Below are 7,074 nucleotides of genomic sequence, written 5' to 3' on the forward strand. Positions count from 1 at the left end.
GGTTGTTTATTTTTAAACTAGATCTTTGGGAATTCTGCTGATCAGAGGCAGACAACTCTACAGTGCTATCCTTATCCATACAGCAATATACACCATGTGACATCACTGTCCCCTGGAGTTCCGCTTGCTAAGCACCCTGGATCAAAGTGTCCGGGGCAGGGACTGGCTGGTTGACCACTGCTGAGTCCCCTGTTCTGGAACAGGCCTGGCACCTTGAAGGGCCCAGTCTTGTCTCTTGAGTAAATGGGTGATGGAACCCACAAAGCAGGCTCCTTGACGCCTCCATCTCCATCATCAACGTCACAGAATCTAAAAACCTCGTTGGCTTGGCTACCATTCGTTGAGTGTGAACTGAGGGCTGGCAGGGGCAGCTCTTTGTGCCTGTGGCCTCTGGCTCATCCTCACCACAACCTGTGGGGTGTGAATTACCATCCAGTTTACAGTTGAGGAGGAGCCCTGGTGGCATAGTGGTTAAGCGCTTGGCTGTTAACTGAAAGGTTGGTGGTTAAAATCCACCAGCTGCTCCTCGTGAGAAAAATGTGACTGTCTGCTTCTGTAAAGATTTACCGCCTTGGAAACCCTATGGAGCAGTTGTACTCTGTCACTATGGATCGGAATCTACTTGCTGGCAATGGGTTTACAGGAAAGGAGGGTGGGAGAGGAGCCAGTGGAAGTATGGGTGAGTGTGCTTGCTTTGTTGGTGTTAGTTGTTTTTAGGTGCTGTTGAGTCCATTCCAACTCACAGCGACCCTATGTACATCAGAACAAAACATTGCCCGGTCCTGAGCCATCCTTACAATCATTGTTATGCTTGAGCCCATTGTTGCAGCCACTGTGTCAATCCATCTCGCTGAGGGTCTTCCTCTTTTCCGCTGACCCTGTACTTTACCTTCTCCATGATGTCCTTCTCCAGGGACTGATCCCTCCTGACAACATGTCCAAAGTGTGTAAGACTCAGTCTCCTCATCCTTGCTTCTAAGGAGCGTTCTGGTTGTACTTCCTCCAAGACAGATTTGTTCGTTCTTCTGGCAGTCCATGGTGGATTCAATATTCTTCACCAACACCATAATTTAAAGGCATCAATTCTTCTTTGGGCTTCCTTATGCACTGTCCAGCTTTCACATGCATATGATGCAATTGAAAATACCATGGCTTGGGTCAGCCACACCTTAGTCCTTAAAGTGATATCTTTGCTTTTGAACACTTTAAAGAGGTCTACCAAGCATGGAGGATAGACATTTCTCACTCTTGGGGGCTGTATGAGTGTCGGAGGGCTGCTGTAACAAAATACTACAGAGTGGGTCGCTCACAAGAACAGAAATTTGTTTTCTCACTATCCTGGAGGCTGGGTATCCAAGATCAAGGTGTCGGCCATGTTGGTTCCTTCTGAGGCTCTGAGGGAGAACCTACCCCATGCGTCTCTCCTAGCCTCTGTTAGCTCCCAGCAATCCTTGTTCTGCAGCTGTATTGTCATATGGTGGCCTTCCTTTGTCTCGTCTCCCTTTTATAAAGGATTGTTATTGTTGTGTGCCGTTGAGTTGATTCTGACTCACAAAAAAAAAAAATTGCTGTCGAGACTCATAGCAACCCCACGTGACAGAGTGGAACTGCCCTATAGGGTTTCCTACACTGTAATCTTTACGGGAGCAGATGGCCAGGTCTTATCTCCTGCGGAGCTGCTGAGTGGGTTAGAACCGCCAACCTTTAGATTAGCAACCAAGCACTTAACCACTGTGCCACCAGGGCTCCTTCTTGTAAAGGATTAGGACCCACCCTGCTCCAGTATGCCCTCCTGTTAACCTAACCGAAAGCATCTTCAAAGACCCTATTTCCAAACAAGATCACGGTCATCGGTACCACGATTAGGGCTTCGACTCAATCCATAACTCAATCCATAACAGGGATTATTACCTGTAGACTGCGAACCTGGGTAGTTGTGCTGGAAGGGCCCCAGAGCCAGGTGCCTGCCCCCTGCACCCATCACCCCAGCCTGGCCCCATTCTGCTGTAGTAAAACCTGCAAAAGGCAGAACCTGTGTAAGGTGGAAACCTGTCAGAGAAGGAAAACTAAAATATTTCCCACTAATAGAGAGCAATAGAAAAGTGGTTAACTGCACCCTGTGAAAGGCGGAACACTTATGAGACCTGGAATAACACAGCAGTCCTGGTGAGGTCTGGCTCTCACAGGCTTTTATCCCTCATGGCTGAGGTACTGGGCCTGGGTGATCTTGAGGGCCCAGGAGACTTTCCGGAAGCCTTTGCTGAGGAGACAGAGGGTGGGGGTGGGCTGTGTTTGAGTCCAGACTGTACTCAGGAAGCTGCTCCAGTCCCCAAGGCAGGGCTGGGTGGGATCTAAGTGACAGGAGATCCCCAACGCAGGATGTACGGAGCTGCCCCCCGGCCCTGGGCAGGGTCTGAGCTCCTGTGTGCTGCATTGCCAGTGTCCCTATTCCCATCTCCCAAGGTGGCATGGCAGGGCCGGGCCTGTCTTCCCTATGTTGGGGGAGGCAGGAACAGCTGCTCCAGTGGGCTGTGAGTGTTTACCCGCTAAACCAAGCACCGGTCGCCATGGCAACCTGCCGTCTCCCAGCAGGCCCCACATCTGCTGGCACCTGGTGCCTCTCATGCCTGGGCTCATCCTGGCCCACAATGTGCCTTTGAGCTGGTTCTCCAAGATTCCAACCCACGTGTGGGGAAACTGAGGCTGGAGGAGGTGAGGGGATCAGCCCAAGGCCTCAGGGTGAGGCAGTGGCCTCCTGGCTTCCAGTATAGGCAGCCGGTCAGCACAGAGGGCCTTCCTGACGGTGGCCCCCCGACCCCACATCGGCCCCTTGGACTTGGCGTGTCCTGGAAGCCCACATGTCATTTGGGGAGAGGCCTCAGCTTGCTGCCCTGATGTCCCATAGAGGCCGGTGTGGGACCTGCTGGGGTGCACAGACGGCTTCCTGGGCCAGGGCCGTGTCCCCGAGGAGACAGGAAGTCACACAAGATTGGCGGTCCCTGCAGGTGCAGCGAAAACGAGGTCCAGCCACACCTGGGCCTGGGGCAGGCGGGGCAGGAGGTACAGTGGCCTCACTCTAACCAGGACCCTGGCTGGGTGACCTTGTGCAGTCACCTAACTTCCTGAGCCTCAGCTTCCTCATCTGTAAAAAGGGTATATTAATACCGACAGCGGCCTTTTTAGGGCTGATTTAAGGACTAAGTGAAAAACTAAATGCTTCCCTCACCTGATTGTTTCAGCCTCCTGGCTTCATGTCCTTGTTCCTCCCTCTCTCCCACCCCCCAACATTCCCCAGCCTCTCCTCTGAGCTGGTCCTGCTCTGCAGCAGCCTGGGGGGCTCTGCTCGGCTGGCTGTGTGCCCCCAGCGGGCCCTCTCCCTCCCTCGGCTGGGCTGTTCCTGGGTCTCCGCAGAGGGACAGAGCGGCCCCAGCAGCTGGGCCTGGCCCCTCCTGGCTCAGGAATGCCCTGGTGGTCTCTGTTCACCCAGACCTACACTCACCAGTAGAACCGCCAGGGGAGGGTTGGCCAGTGCACTGGACTGTCCCATCTATGACCTCCTTCCAAGCCAGGGGCAGCCCAGGGTGGAGGAGGAGTGTGGGGGGAGGGAGCAGCCATTGCTGAGCCCCCAGCTCCTCCGGGTGGGGCCGAGGCAGGACCTGTCCCTGGTGCTGTCTAACGCACATACTTGCTGGCCAGAGTCCTGCTGAGCCAAAGAGGTTCGAGGTCACTGTTGGGGGCTGGGCCCTCTGAACCAGGCTGAATGTGAACACGCCTTCCTCTGGGGTGTGGGGGTGGGGTCTGTGTCCCCTCCCCTTGAGGTCTGACAGTGCAGGCGGCACACAAAGTCACAAGCCAAAGGGGCCAACGAATCTGCTTAGGAATCTGTACAGCTCTCAAAGTTGCCTAGCAAAGTGGTGATGGTGGTGGGGGGGACACCACCCTCCCCGGGGCAAGTCTTGGCTCTGCCCCTTGCTAACAGTGAAGCAATTCTGAGCGGGTCACCTGGGCTTCTCTGAGCAGGTTACCTGGCTGGCTTTGGGCTCAGTTTGCTCACCTGTTAAATGGGGGTCATGACATGGGCAGTAAAAGAGTCCATGAGAAGCCTCACACCGTTCTCAGCCTCAGTGTCTCAACTGACCCATGCGCTGGAAGGCCAGCCCTGGACCTGCCCCAGTGGGCAGGATGCAGAGGAACACTTGGTAGTGGTATCCTGGTTCCCACTTTAGGGGCAAGTAGACCTGCCCCAAAGAGGTCTAGCAGTGCAACATTTAAGTTCTCAGCTGTTAACTGAAATGTTGGTGGTTTGAACTCACACAGAGGCTTCTTAGAAGAAAGAATTGGTGACCTGCTTTCATAAAGATTACAGTCTGAAAGCCCACGGGACACTCTCCTCTGTCACATGGGGTCACTATGAGTAGAAATTGACTCAATGGCTGGCACCTAACAACCACACAACAACCCCGCCCCCTGGCTAACTGAGACCTGAGGAGTCAAACCAGATCAGCACTGCCTTCTCCCTGGATCCCTGGGGTAAATTCTATCCCGGGGGCTCCTGGGCGGGGGTCCATCATACAAACCAGGCACTGGCAGGTCATCTGTCAGCCCTCCCCTGGGCCCAGGCACACTGGGTCCCACCACGGCTGTCCTTGCTGTGATTAGGGAATAAATGTAGAAGTGTATTTTAAACCAGGGGAGAAACAGCAACCAGGATAACGCCTGGATGGTGCTGGGGGATTGCAGCCACTAGCTAGAAGCTTCTGGTGCTCTCCGGGGTCCCCCATCCCTGTAAGCACCCCCCACTTCCCCAGCTCCAGCAGTGGGAGACTACAGTGTGCTCAAGCGTGAAGTAAAGTCAGCCAGGGCGCAGGCCCAGCGCTGTCACAGACCTGGTTTCCTGACACTAACTGCCTGCCCTATAAATGTCAGACCGTCGATTAAACGACCCTGATGAAAGGGCTGCTCCATTAGGCAGAAGGGCAGAGCATGGCTCGGTGGATAAACACAAACAGGCCTGCTGATTGCTTCCGCCCACGGAGCAGGGTGACATTTGCGTCATAATTTGGTGGTCTCCTAGGAGAAGCCATGAGCAGGAGCGTGGGTAGCAATCAGGAAAAAACAAAAATCTGAAGAGCAGCACAGGTGGTCCACGCAGCTTGGCCCATCGAAGGGGGCCTCTGAGGACAGGTAACAGGGACCTGGGGGGACTCTGGGGACAGGTAACAGGGCTGGGGGGACCTTATGGTCGTTCTTCAAACTTTGTAGCTTCTTTGTCATCCATCCATCTGCTCACCCACCCACTTATTCATCCACTCGTTCATTTTTCACCCACCCATACATCCATCCATTCACGCATCCATCCACTAATCAACCCATCCATCCACCCATTCGTTAATTCAGTCAGTCAGTAATCTATCCACACATTAATTCATTCATTCAGCCATTTACTAATTCTTTTATCCATCCCTCCATCTGTGAATTCATTCGTCTATTCACTAATTCATTCATCATTTAATCCTTTGCTAATTCAGCCAACCTCTCATCAGCAAGCCCTCTGTCCTCACCCTATTCTCTTCACCCTGCTGGCACTGACGTCCAGAAGACTCTGTTTCTGCTATGGCCCTCTAAATGGGGCTTTATTCTATCCCTCACCCCCTGGGCCTGGAAATAGGACAGGAGCTACAGCAGGCATCCTCCTTGCTTCATGCTGGTGCTTGCAGATCGCTGTCCTTCCCTCCTTCCTAAATCCCTGGCTTTGAATGTCAAAACACTAGAGGGTACAACTCACCGTCCCCTGGTTGTCACTCCCTGCCTGGCCTCTGCCAAGGGTTTTTCCCTCATCTCTGTGACCTCTGGTGTTGCTCCCCCATGCCCAGCCTTGGGCCTCTTCTCTCCTCACTCCTGGGAAGCCTCATTCAGCCTCCTGGCTTAACACCTCCCTAGGGCATCCTGAATCCCTCTCTCCAGCACTGACCTCTCTTTTGAATTCTAAGCACAGCCACCCAACTGCCAAATCAGTGTCCCCACTCCGAAGTCCAGAAATGAACTCCCAGTCACCCCTCCAGCCCCACTGTGCCCCTAAACCTGCTCCATCCTTCCAATGACTCAGGCCAAAAATTTGGGGGTCATCCTTGACTCCCCTCTTTCTCCAGCATCCACAGCCAGGTCATCGGCAAATCCTGTCGGCCCCCTCTTCCAAATACAGCTGGAATTGGACCCTTCTCCCTGCCTCCACTGTTACCGTTCTGGTCCAAGTCATCCTCATCTCCTTCTTGGATTGTTGCCACAGCCCCAGATGGGACTTCCTGCCCCTCCCTTGTCCCCTGTGGTGCTCTGCGCCAAGGCAGCCATCGACACCCTTTGTACCTGCGTCAGATCTGGTATATCTCCATATTGTTCAGCTTCCACCAGGTTCTCCATGACCTGGACTCGTCATCTGCCCAGTTCAATTTGTGTTCCGTAATAAGGAGTAGCCTGCCTGTAAGGTGACATTTGAGCCAAGAGGCTGGAGAGAGGAGCAGTGAGCTGTGCTCTGTCTGGGGGCCCTGTGAGGACTCTGGCCTTTACTCTGAGCCAGGTGAGGATAATCAGGGGGCTGTGACTTGCAGCTGTGCTGTGACAGCAACACGGGCTGCAGCTGTTGGAGAGAGGCGGCCACGGGGACGGGGACAGTCGGGGACCAATGATGGGGGCTCCGTCCAGGCCGGGGGTGTGGACTGGCTGGAAATGGCTGGAGTCTAGATACATTCTGAAGTAGAGCCAAGAGAATTTTCCAAGAGATTGGAAGTGGGGTGAGTAAACGGAGGAGTGGAGAATGATCCCAGGTTTCCAAGCTGACCAACAGGAAGGGCGGAGCTCCACTTTGTGAGATGGGGAAGACGCGGAGGGAGCGGGTTTAGGGGGATGATGGGAGCTCCTTCTGGACATTCGGTGGGGCCTCCAGAGGCACCACTGCTGGAGTCTTTATCCCTGAGCAGGAGAGGTGGCCAGGGGCTGGGCGGGGTGGGAAGCTCACCATGCAGGCTCCGGCTCACCTGTCGCCTGACTTGTTCAGCCATACTGTATCTCCTTGAGCTG

The sequence above is a fragment of the Loxodonta africana genome, chromosome 4 (assembly GCF_030014295.1).
Source record: "Loxodonta africana isolate mLoxAfr1 chromosome 4, mLoxAfr1.hap2, whole genome shotgun sequence".
In the NCBI taxonomy this organism is placed as follows: Eukaryota; Metazoa; Chordata; class Mammalia; order Proboscidea; family Elephantidae; genus Loxodonta; species Loxodonta africana.